The sequence below is a fragment of the Ceratotherium simum genome, chromosome 8, assembly GCF_057802395.1.
Source record: "Ceratotherium simum simum isolate JZ-2026a chromosome 8, ASM5780239v1, whole genome shotgun sequence".
Taxonomy (NCBI): domain Eukaryota; kingdom Metazoa; phylum Chordata; class Mammalia; order Perissodactyla; family Rhinocerotidae; genus Ceratotherium; species Ceratotherium simum.
In genome coordinates, this window is record NC_141907.1 from 28612320 (window position 1) to 28626223 (window position 13904).

Genomic DNA, 13904 nt, shown 5'->3' on the forward strand with positions numbered 1-13904 from the left:
AAAAGTAATAGACTTCATCCATGCATTCTTTAATTTAATAATATTTATCACCGACTATGCTTCAGATTTTGCTTTCATTATTTAGGATATATCAGTGAAAAAGCAGCATAGATATCTACCCTATTGAGCTTTTAAAATAGATATAAGAGACAAAAATTACCAGTAAATATAATAAATAAATAAATTATATTTAACAAATGGAGAAGGGAGCAGGCTAAAGGAGATTTAATGTGGTATAGGTGGGAGGCAAACTTGAGGGGCTAAATAGGATAGGCAGGAGTAGACCTCACTGGGAAGATAAGATTTGAATGCAGATTTGAAGGAAGTGGTGGAATTAGTCAAGTGAATACCTGGGGATTGAGTGATCCAGTCAGAGGAAATGTCCAGAGAAAATACACTAAGATGGGAATACTCCTAGGATATTTTAGTTACAGAGAGGAAGCTGGTGTAGCTGGAGATGAGGAAGCAATGAGTGAGAAGTAGATGATGCAGTCAGAGGTAATAGGGAATTAACCCCCTAGAGGTAATGGGGGAATTGTGGAAGGACCCTATAGATCACTTCAGTGACATTGGCATTGCATTTGTGGAATGAGGAGCCATTGTGAGATACTGAACAGAAGAGTAACATGATCTACATTCTCTGGCTGAAGACTAAAGAATAGACTGTAGGGGGCCAAGCATGGATGCAAGGGAATCTATTAGAAGGTTATTTGCACTACTCCATGGGAGAAATAATGGTGGCTTGGGCCAGAGTGGTAGGAATATAGTCATTAGAAGTGACAGTATTTTGGATGTGTTTTGAAAGTTGAGCAAATAAGGCTTGTAATGCATTCAACACAGGATATAAGAGAAACAGAAAAATCAAGACTGACTTCAAAATGTCTGTTCCAAACAAGTGGAAAGACAGTTATTGCCAACCAATTGAAGGAAGGTTATTAGTGGAGCAGGTTTTAGGAGAAAGAGCAGTAATTCTTTCTTGGCCATGTTAAGTTTGAGATATCCAAATGGAAATGTCATCAGTGGTGAAATGTCCCATCTCACCACATACTACTAATTAGTGAAAGGAAGTTCGAGGAAATGGAATTTTCACTCCCATCCCCTTCAAAAAAGAGAAGATAAAGAAAAAAGAAATTTCAAACAACCAAATCTGCCCCATAAGGAAAAATATTTTTGATGAAACAAAATCTCCTTCACAGTAATATTTCAAGCAGAGATAGCCAGGCTTTCTGACAGGGATGTTGTGGCAAAGATTTTCACACTGGTTGGTATATTAGTCAATGTTCTCCTGAGAAACAGAACCAAGAGGATATATATATGTATGTATTAGAAAGAGAGATTTATCTCATGCGATTGTGTGGCTGGCAGGCTGGCAGGTAAGAGCTGATGCTGCAGTCTTGAGTTGAAAGGCTAGGAACTTAGGTAGAAATTCTCTGTTGCAGTCTGGAGGCAGAATTTCTTCTTCTTCGGGAAAACTCTGTCTTTGCTCTAAGGGCTTTGTCTGACTGGATGAGGCTCACCCACATCATAGAAGATAATCTGCATTATTCAAAGTCTACTGACTTAAAGGTTAATCGCATCGAAAAAAAAAATACTTTCACAGCAACATCTAGACTGATATTTTACTAAACAACTGGACATAGTTGTCTAGCCAAGCTGACACATAAAATTAACCATCACAGTTAGAATATTGACTAGATGGTATTTAAGGTCACTTCTGATTTTATTATTCAACATCTTACTTATTGTAGAATATAGCACATGGGGGTGGTGCTTATAAAGATTGATTTATTGCTCTCCCAGAATGTAGACTTACAAAATGCCATCACCCTTATTGAAGACTTACAAAATGCCAACACCCATACTGAATATACTGAAGTCCAAAATTAACTCAAAAATCAGAAGTCAGGAAGTCAAAAAATATTAACATGTAACTCTTCCTTCTAATTCAAATGTCTCATTTCTTTCTTCTTTACAGCTTTTAAACTATCTCAATTCTTTCTAATACCTCTGACCTCTAAATAGCTCAGAAACTACTATCATTTTCAAGGATAACTGTGACGGCCTTTGAACATTCAATCTAATGCAATATCTCTATCAACATTTTCTCTACACTAAGGCAAGAATATTATAAAATGAAAACGTGATCATGTCTCTCTCCCTTTCAAAACATCAATGAAATCCCACCACTTTTAGGATAATGTACAAAATCTCAGTGCTTTCATGACATAGGTCCTCATTATTAAGACTCTGCCTCTCTATTTTTTCACATTTCCATTAGTACTCAACATTTTACCTGCATAGAATTATTTGCTGGTCCCTGATATGACGTGCTTTTTCTTACCTATAGGCTCTTGCACAGGGTATTTCTACTGTCTCGACTACCTACCTATAGTTCCCTCCAGGCCCACTTTGTCTTTACCTAGAAAATTCTGATTAGGTAAGCCCAAGAGGGTGCTGAAAGCTAAGGTGCATTTTAATTTAGTGGTTTATATGGTTTCTGTCACCATCCTCTACCAGTCTGATTTATCATGTGTTCAGTAACAAAAAAAAATAACATTTGATTTGCTAAAAGACCAGGGGAAAAATATCCACTAATATTAACAATATTGATCAGAAGTAAGTATCTGTGATGGGATTCAGCTGAAGACATTTCCTCCTTCTGATTTTAAACAGATATATCTTCTTTTTTTTTTTTTTTTTTTAAAGATTTTATTTATTTTATTTTTCCCCCCAAAGCCCCAGTGGATAGTTGTGTGTCGTAGCTGCACATCCTTCTAGTTGCTGTATGTGGGACTCGGCCTCAGGATGAACGGAGAAGTGGTGCCTCGATGAGCACCCGGGATCCGAACCCGGGCCACCAGCATCGCAGCGCGAGCACTTAACCACCAAGCCACAGGGCCGGCCCAGATATATCTTCTTATGAAAGAAAAATGAACTGAAACTCAATCCCCAATTAGGAAATTATTGGTCAAATATACTGGAGTTATTTTGACTTATTCTATGTCATCATATGTGAAAATCAATAGGAAAAAAATGAAAATAAAGTGTTCTTTTTGGATGAGAAAATGTGATTTCAATGACAATACTTTCAGTGCATTTGAATTTAATGAAAACATATTCATTAATTTTGATTGCTATTACTTAAATTGTCTAACATCATTTTCCTGGAGTGGAATCAAATGGGTAATTTCAAACTAAAAATGGCATACAACACTGCTCTGACACTAGAAATATTACTCACTCAATTTCTTCCTGTACTTTCAAAAGTCAGTGAGCTCTACCATCTTAATACTATTCTTTCTAAATCAGATAAGGAGAATGGATTTTTTTCTTCTAATGTGTGAACAAAATGAGGGAATAAAGATTTAGTCATAAATTTTTCTGTACGGATATAATTTATCAATAAACGGACAGCACTTCCAAATGACTCCAAGCATTTGCAGTTTCAGCCAAGTTGTTCCACAGCAATAATACAATTGTAAATGTTTTGTCATCATCTCATATTATTTACTAAGATGTATTTGAGAGATTTATCTTTGAATACTCATTATCTAAGAATGTGTGCCAGTAATTGTTCTATTTCCTCCTATTTCCTCCATCTAGGAGGAACATCCTAAAATTCCTTCTTCTTGCTTTGCTTAGTATTGTAGGAACAAAATTGTCCAAGTGCCTTTGCCTTCTGGCCAATGGTAGGAATCAGAAGAAGAATATAGCTCAAGTGTAGGAAAGAAGTAAGATTATTTCCATGTTCTCTTTGCTTCCAGTGGCCTCACTGGCAGCAGCTGTTTCTTCTCATTATTCTTTTTCCTACAAACTAGTCCTTCCCTCTGTGTCTCAGTTCCTGCTGTGTTTAACCCTCACTATAGTACACCAACTTCAGGGCTCTCATAACATCACTGCTTCCATGTGTCCCTCCAGTCTTAGGAGTGGACAGTTCTTCTGCTGTTTCTAATCTCTGTTTACTTTCTCATAAACTATGTTCCTTTGGTCTTCAATCACCCATGTGACCAATTCCCTGTATTAAATTATCTCTGATTGAAACACTTAGATGTTTTTAAGTTTCCTTGCATACAAATAGATTGTTGTTTCTTTTTCAGGCCTAAAAAGGTAAAGACTAGAGAAATTCTAAGGTGATTCTTCTTATGAGAGTGAATCTCTGATAAAGCCGTACTTCCAACCAACACTCCAAGAAAAAAGTCCCATGTTCTTGGGAATTAAAACTTTTATGCTTCATATCACACATTAAGAAATCTACAAAGAAAATCTCATTATGATGCTCTTGGATGACACGAGTATTTTTTTCCTCTAGGTGTTTTAAGTCGTGCCATCAATTAATAAATTTCTAGTTCCTTCTATGCACTTCATAAGCTCCATTCTGTGTACCCAAAATCCAAAGATACATAATACACAATCTCTGCTCTCAAAGATGTAGTGGGAGAGAAAGACACATGAATAGAAAATAGAAAAACAGAATGGATAGAATGGAGATATGTAAATGGCAATATAGGAACATATAAGACAGAATCAAACCAAGCCAGAAGGGGCTTGTGGAAGGCCTCATAAAAGAGTTAAGTATAATTTTAAATATAATTTTGTAATCAATATCTATAACATAAATATCTCTGTGAATAATACATTCCTTATATATTGCATATATTTCCATGGAACCCTATAACGATTCATCTGTTTACCTTAGTAACAACAAGAGACCCAGCCTAGACCCTCATTGGCACACTACCCTGTACATCCAATAATCTGATAAAAATTCTCACACTCTCTCTTCTAAAATTCCTTTCTTATCAACAAATTTGTCCATATATTCAATTTTTTGTTTTCCTTCCATCTTTACCTCTTATTGTAACTTCACTGTTGGCTTCCTTCGAATAACTGATTTCCTTGAAGCAATCTCACATGAAAGCTGTTTTTTTTGTGTTTTGTTTTTTGTTTTTTTGCTGAAGAAGATTCGCCCTGAGCTAACATCTGCTCCAATCTTCTTCTATTTTGTATGTGGGATGCCACCACAGCATGGCTTGATGAGCGGTGTGTAGGTCTGTGCCCTGAATCTGAACCTGCAAACCCTGGTCCACCAAAGCAGAGTGTGTGAATGTAACCACTACGCTACCAGGCCAGCCCCTCAAAGCTGTATTTTTTTTTTTCCTTTGCACTCCTGTACCTCAGGGCCTCGGGTTTGGGTAAATTCTTTTCCTGTGTCGCTTTGTTATTTCTAAATAATTTCTTCCCTTGTCTCAATGATAATTTTCTTTTCTTCTCTTATCTCTATGACAATTTTCTACTATTTCTCCTTACAATTCCATTGAGGTTTTTCTTTCCAATGGTGTCCCTTATTTCTAGCTTTCTAAACCCAATGATCAGTTATCTTCTCATATATTTTTTAAACTCAGATATATTTGGGAAAATTGATGTCTTTCTACTTTTTTTTTGCCCTCTTTTACCCTACACTTCATGGGTTTTTCCACCTCATTGGCATATCCTTTCCTTTCTCTTTCGTCACCTCCCCATTTTTCCTGATGTATAACTGGACGCATCTTGAGTTTTCTCTTATTATTGTATCTATATGCCTTCCAGTGAACATGCATTCAGGATCTTGGATTTAAAAACTATACTGTTAATTCTACTCTGAAGCTTCAACACTGACTGACTTTTCTACAAAATTCCAGATAAGCATTTTCAAATGCCCGTTTGATATCTTATCTTACATGTTTAGTAGGGCCCAAAAGGCTTATTGATTATTTCCCCAAATCTGCACCTCTCCCAGTCTGAGAATGCTCTCTCCCTTGGAAAACTCCACCATAAGCCATACAGTTTCTCAAGCCGTAAATGTATGTTTAGTCTTGGATAATTCTTTCTCTTACCCTCACAGCAATCCTTTAGCAATTCAATGTGTCTCCAACTCCAAACATATCTAGAATTCATCCAATGAAATCTATCAACCTCTGCTTCCACTGTTGAGCAAGCTACTATCACCTCTCACCTAGCTTATAGGATTCATGCTTCTAGTTTTGATCCTTTACAATTCATTTTTCAAAATACAGCTAGAGTAATCTCTTACAAACAATTATGATCGTGGTACTTAATAATTAAACCACACATACCTAATGACTTGGTTACAATTTATTTATCTGGATTATTTTTTATCATATTGTAGGCCAGGAATACATATTACTTCCTCAAGGAAGTCCTGGGAAAACTCTCTTAAACTTCCTAAATTAGGTTAGGTCTCACTGTAAATGCTGTCAGCATTTGCATTTCTCATCATAACTCTCATCACAGTTATCATATGAACACATATGTATTAATCAGCTTTGGCTGCCATAACAAAATATCATAGACCAGATGTCTTAAACAATGGAAACTTATTTCTCACAGTTCTAGAGGCTGGGAAGTCCAAGATCAAGGTGCTGGTCTATTCAGTTCCCAGTGAGAGCACTCTTCCTGGCTTGCAGACTGCCAACTTCTTGCTGTGTGCTTACATGACCCCTTCTTTGTGTATATATGTGGGAGATAGATAGTTCTCTGGTGTCTCTTCTTATGAGAGAACACTAATCCCCTCATGAGGTCCCCACCTTCATGATCTCATCTAACCTTAATTACCACTCAAGTGCCCCATCTCCAAAAACAATCACATTGGAAGTTAAAGATTCAACATATGAAATTTTTTGGGGGGGACACAAATATTCAGTCCATAACAACATATTATACATTATATCAACATTTAGTGAATAACTATACACACACATTGTTTTTTATCTTTTCCTTTACAATGTAAGTTACATAAGTGCAAACAATATTTCTATCCCATATGCATGTATATTTGGTGCTGAATAAATGTCTGTTGAGTGAATGAATACCTTAATGAACAACTGAAATAAAGTTTGAATTCACAAATATAGATTGAAGCTACAGATGAAGGTTGGTGCTATTGTAATAGACATGCGATATTGCCAAGACAATATACTTAAAAGAAGAGGAAAATATAGTAAAAGATTTTGCAGTGGTGCTTCTCAAAAAGAGAACCATGAGTTTGAACACTTAATGATATGATGGACTTGGTTTTGCTCACAAAAAGTCACAGACTATCTTATTGTCATTTTTATTTTAATTTTTCTACTTTTTAAGCCTTTTTTCCTATTGAGTCAATAATTGAGAACTAATAGTTATTTACCGAATTAGAAGAAAATCCAAGATTTTTGGTGTTCTCAGCATTGTCCTAATGTATTCCAAATGGTCTGGTATAAATTAAAAGATGATGCTTAATATTAATGTTAAGATCAGATGCAGAGACAGAGAGTAAAACAAAAGACAGAGTTCAATAGTGTCAGTGAGCCTCTGATTTCAGGCTTAGATTTTAGGCTTTTTGATAGGTTTCCCAAGACAAAACATAAATATGCCCTATTTTCAACCCCGGTTGGGAGTGCAACTTTTGAGTTTGTCTCCTGATGTTGTCTATTAGTTGCTTTTGGAATCTGAGACCTAGAACAGAAATATGCCCTGAGGGCCTTTCTAGGCCTTTCAAAGGATCTACTCATCTCTAACCCTACTTGCTATAGCTGTAAACTGCTTCAGCAGGGAAAACACACATAAACACCATAGGAAAATCAAAAGTAAGTATTTTCTGTTTGCTATCTACATTTCACAAACATTTTCCAGTAAGATATTGAGCAAGCAGTTATAAGTGACATCCACAAATCTTACTGTGAAGTTTTAGTTCCTTACTCTGACTGTGTCTAATAACCAATGAAATTTACAACTTTTGCAGAAGGCCTAAGAGTGGGGGGAGTCTGGATCTGGGTGATTTTTTTAAATTAAAAATGTATCTTTATTCTAGTCTCAGAATCTCTCTGTAAAATATATTCAGTGGGGATTATCTCCTTGAAAATATGGTAGGCCATATGACTTTTTAGCTTATTCTTAGATAGTATATATTCTTACAGGCATTTTAAGAGTGAATATAATCACCATTCAGTAAACACATTTCCAGAACAAGACTATATTAAAAAAACATAACTAGGGGGCCAGCCCTGTGGCCTAGTGGTTAAGTTCGGCAGGCTCCATTTTGGTGGCCTGGGTTCGGTTCCCAGGCATGGACCTGCACCACTCATCAGCGGCTGTGGTGAACCACATACAAAATAGAGGAAGATTGGCACAGATGTTAGCTCAGGGCAAATCTTCCCCAACAACAACAACAAAAATCATAACTAGATATAACATAAAATATTTCTCCTCTCATCAGCTCAGGTGTCTGTGTGAAAAGAAGATTAAGCTTTTCCTACTTCTTCTCATCCTCATCACTATCTAGTCTTTTTTTTTTTTTTAAGACTTTATTTTTTGGAACGGTTTCAGGGTCACAGCAAAATTGGGATGATTTCCCATCTCCCTGTGCCCACATATGCATAACTTCCCCCGTTATCAACATCCCCCCAAGAAGGGTACATTTGTTAAAACTGATGAACCTACATTGACACATCATAATCACCCAAAGTCCGTAGTTCACTCATGGTGTTATACATTCTCTGGGTTAAGACAGATGTATAATGACATCTATCCACAATTGTAGTATCATACAGAGTATTTTCACTGCCTTAAAAGTCCTCTGTGCTTCACCTATGCATCTCTCTATCCCCACCTCCTGGCAACCACTGATCTTTTTATTGTTTATTGTCCTTAGTTTTGCCTTTTCCAGAGTGTCATATAGTTGGAATCATACAATATGTAGCCTTTTCAGATTGGCTTTTTTCACTTAGTAATATGCATATAAGTTTCCTCCAAGTCTTTTCCTGGCTTGATAGCTTACTCTTTTCACCATCGAATAACATTCCATTGTTTGGATATACCACAGTTTATTTATCCATTCGCTTGTGGAAGGAGATCTTGGTTCCTTCCAAATTTTGGCAATTATGAATAAAAGGGTGATGATTTTCTACCTAAATCAATGCAAAGACATTGTTAATAATCTCCTAGTAATGTATTCTACTTATGAAAATAAAATAGGCTATAATTCCATTTCTGAATGAAAGAAATGTTTCACAGTAAGATGAGGTCTGCATCAATAATAAAGTGTTTTTTCCAATTAATATTGATTGATGTATTACCATTTACACACAATTTATCATTAAAAATAAATGTTTATTAAGTCGTTATATATTAGAAAATGGAGAAACAAGATTAATGAGATACAATTTGCCGTCTTTGAGTTCACAGTGGAGATATGTCTTTCTTACCATGAAAACCACTTGTCGCCTAGGTTAGTATTATTTGATGCAGATTAAAAATGTGACTCTTTATCTTGTTTCCATGAATTTCTGATTTAGTAAACTTCTGTAGGTCCCTTAGATATATTTTTTCACATGCATCCCAGATGATTCACATATTTGAGTGCCGCCATTGTTCCGGAACATGAGACCCCAGAGAGGTACAAACAATAAACACAACGCAATGGGGATTGACATCAGCAAGATGGTCAAATAAGATGTCCTTCACATGTATGTCCCCCTCAACAACAATATTTTTGCATCCATCCACAGACAGAAGTGTCTTTGTGGGAGCTTTGGGATCCAGGTAGGTGATTGTGAAACTTTGGGGAAGTCCAAGACTAAGGAGAGCCATTTTGAGAAGGCATGCCACATCCAGGCTCACAACCATGGCCCTGGCTAGAGACCTGGAAACAGGTCCATACACCTGAGGCCTCAGCTACAATTCAGTTTGGCTTTGGTTTTGTCACCAGCCACTGGTGCTCTGAGCCCCTCTCCCCCACACACACCCCACGCTGTGCCTGGTTCCCTGTGTACACCCTTGACAGTGGCGAGAGGAATCACACCCACCCATGCATCAGATAATAGGTATATAGACCTCAGTCCTGGCTGTGGGCCCTGAAATCTATAGCCCATGAACTAGCTTCAGCTCCTCTCACCACAATCCACGAGCCATGGAGAACATTGACGTAGATAATCACTCACAGATGAGAGAGCCTCTGTGAAGTTCAGGAGTCCAGGGAGAAATTGCAGCACACTTTTAGAGCAAAAAATCCAAGATTAGATGCATTGAATAGCATAAGAGGAACAGGTTCACATTACTCATGTCACCCCTCACCCAAGGCAGGACAGCTCAGCGCCAAGAGAAAACTTCTCAACCTGTGATTTCTCCCACAGAGGAAAGTGAGAGCCTGTAAATGAGCAACTGGCTTGCTGAGCTTTTCTGGGTTCTGGTAAAGATACTCACTTTTATCTCGCCCCATCCATAATACTGAGGTGTGCTGCGTGACGAGTGAGCAGGGACTATCTGAGAGTGGCAGATAGGGGTCTCGGAGGGCATTCAAGAGATGTGAATCCAACTAACCACATAACAGACTCTATCAAGAAGCCTGTCCCTGAGCAGCTGGGGATGCCTCACTTGCGGACCCCCACAACACGCTCACAGGCACCACTGGTGCTCTGAGCCCCTCTCCCCCACACACACCCCACGCTGTGCCTGGTTCCCTGTGCACACCCTTGACAGTGGCGAGAGCAAGCCATTGCAGATGGCTAGTGAGCACACACAGAAAGTCAGACAAACTCTAAGGGCCTGGGAGAAACCACAAACTTGTACATCTGCAACCACCCTAGGGAAAGCAAAGGGGAGGCTATCAGCACTGAGTCTTGCTTGGTAGACTCGAAAGAAGGCATACAAGCTTAAGAACTCTCCCACAAGAGGGAGCAAGATGTGTGGAGCAGGCATACCCACAGAAAATATCTGAGAAAGCCGTAGAATCCCTAACAAGGCTGAGGGAAAGTTATTTCTCTCCTGAAGCCATTCAGTAAAGACTGGAAGAAGTGACACTACTTCAGGTGCAAAGACAGTAATGCAAGACTTCAAGGAACACGAAATATCAAGGAAATATGACACCACCAAAGGAATATAGTTTTCTAGTAACTGACCCCAAAGATGTGGAAATCTGTGATGTGTCCAATAAAAATTTAAAATAATGATAATTGTCACGCCTGAAAACAAAGTTTAGTTAGGAAGACCAATAGGTAAACATACATGCAAAATTATTATTGATATTAAAGCCAGAAACAAAATTATTTCTTCAGTAATCAGAAAAACACCTTATGGAAAATAGTGAGAATTATCCTTAACCATATTCTTACGTGAAACTCAATAATGTATTTTATTTAGGCTTTTCATATTCCACAATGTATAGCAGTTCAGATATGATTGATACCAACTTACATCTCAGAATCTTTGAAGTGTTTTAAGTTGTAGGATAATCAATTTGAGTTTTGGGGGGAAAAACAACTTTGAGTTCAGTGTGAAGTGATTGGAAGGGATGAGAGGAGACCAAAAAGTGGGCTATTTACAGTAATTTAGCCAAAATATCATGGGTGAGTATGTGGAAGGGTATAGTTATAAAGGGTGGGCTCACAATATATTTGAGGTAAATTCTAAGTGATTGAGTCTTGAATTAGATATGGGAGTTTGAGCTAGAGGAAAGCAGAAAGGGTGATGTCTATTTTTCTTGTTTATGCGACTGGATGCATGGCCGTACCATGCTCTGAAAAAGAGATGAGGAATATTTGCAGTTATGTAAAAGTGATATCACATTATTAAGACAAACTTCAAAAAAGAAGTGCCAGAAAAATAACTTTATTTTACTTTAATGGATAATTTTGCCTGATCCCAAATAAAATGACCTTTATTAAAGGTCATGGGCCTGGGAGAAACCACAAACTTGTACATCTGCAACCACCCTAGGGAAAGCAAAGGGGAGGCTATCAGTACTGAGTCTTGCTTGGTAGACTCGAAAGAAGGCATACAAGCTTAAGAACTCTCCCACAAGAGGGAGCAAGATGTGTGGAGCAGGCATACCCACAGAAAATATCTGAGAAAGCAGTAGAATCCCTAACAAGGCTGAGGGAAAGTTATTTCTCTCCTGAAGCCATTCAGTAAAGATTATTTATTAAAATGTCAATGGGCATTGATTTTTGTCAATTGTAACTATTGATATTGTTGAAAAAAATAATAAAATATTTTTGATAAATTTGGGCTGGAAAAAATGGCACATTGTCATAGCCCAAAAGGAAACTTAAGAATGGCCAAGGGGTATAATTGGTAAATAATTAAATAGACAATAATAACATTAGTTTTTTTTCCTGAAAATGCAATTAAAGCCATTGTTCCCATGAAAAACTAAAAGAAAAGGGCAAAGTGAAAGTTTAACTGCATTGCATAGAAAATTGATTCTGGATTAAAATGTTAATAAAGAGCTTCAAAATTATTTCTGAAAAACATTCATCCATGTTGATATAACTCTCACTAAAATATTTGTTTTCAAAAACGTATACTTAAAACTTTCATTAGATAAAAAATATCAGAGTGAAAATGGTAGTATTCTTCCTTTACCATACATACTTGGACTACCTTCTATGTATTAAGGATTAAACATATAAGAGGGCTACAAAAATTAATACCACAGTTTTAATTCCCCTAATTCAGTTGGCTGTTAATTAAGAGAAACAAGGAAATATATTGATAGAATACTGTATTCTAAGGGCTGTGATAATAGCATGGAAGGCTCTCCTGGGGATATATTAGAGACAGGAGGGTAGAGGTCAATTCCATTATATGGTAATTCTTATTATAATCTCATTGTCTTTCACCTAGAGTACTCCAAGGATGCTCTTAAGACAGTCTTTCCTGTTGCTATGTAGGTCTATGCTTCTAGACTACTGGACAAATTCGAAGCTAACAAAGGTTGCATGCTACAGTATAATAATTGTTTTGCTGTCAGCTCCAAGTTCTACTTCACGTCAATCTTCTTTCACTTTCTTGTGCTCACCTCTACCCTCACACACATGAGGAAGTAAGCATGTATAACCAAAGTTCTAGTTTGCATCTTCCAATTTGTCTAGTTCAATATAAGTGCATGATAAGTTCTCAATGACCCTGAAGAAATTAGATAAATTACAGCTAGTGAGAATATCTAGTTTCCTTCCTAATTCCAAGGCCCTTGTCCATGCAAGTAATAATAACAGGAATGGTCCATCTTCCACAAACTTGATGTCACGAGAACGTATAAATTCTCACTTGTGGGCTCCATGGCTGGAAATCCCAACTTGAGGCGGAGCCAAAAGAACAATAGGTAAATCAGTCCTCACTGAGCCTTTAGTAGTTGGTATAAGACAGAATAAACAGAGAAAACACTGATACTATTCTCACCACCATGACTAGCTATGCAAACATGGACCTCATCTATAAAATGAGATCTGAGGTCATTTCTGGTGTTAAGAAATTCTGCCTCTAGGATGTCAAAGAGGATTTATATAAATGTACATAATGATTCCTCTAATACCTGAGGGAAAAAATACAGACATTACATTCCCCCCCCCATCTCTGCCATAACAATTGCTCTGCCTCAGGAGCGCTGCTAAATGTAGTTCATACCTGGCATAGCCACGAGCACGTAAGATGCAGTTTGACTTTGGCATGTCACTGAAATTTTATCTTTTCTTTTTATTGTCCCTAGATTCCGTGTTAAAAAAAGAAAAAAGATCAACAGGTTTATTTTTGTTTCACCTCTAGTTTTCAAAGCATGTAATGCTAGTGATCTAAATCTAAGAGGAGGAGTACCTTTCTGCTATTGGTATCCTGATCCTAATATTTCTACTTCAACACAGAAAAGCTCATATGCTACTGTGCTATGATGAAATAATAAGGAGAAAAAAAGGTTCAAGTCACGTTCTTCTCCTCTACTTTCTTTTATATTGTCTGCAATTACTTTTAAATTATCCAGGCACTGTTATTTGGGTGTTAACCAAACCTCCAGAAATACTGGCATCCATTTCCCATCATTAATCGACCTGAATGCGTTAGTAAGAATGATTCCACCAGTTTCATTATACAGATAAACT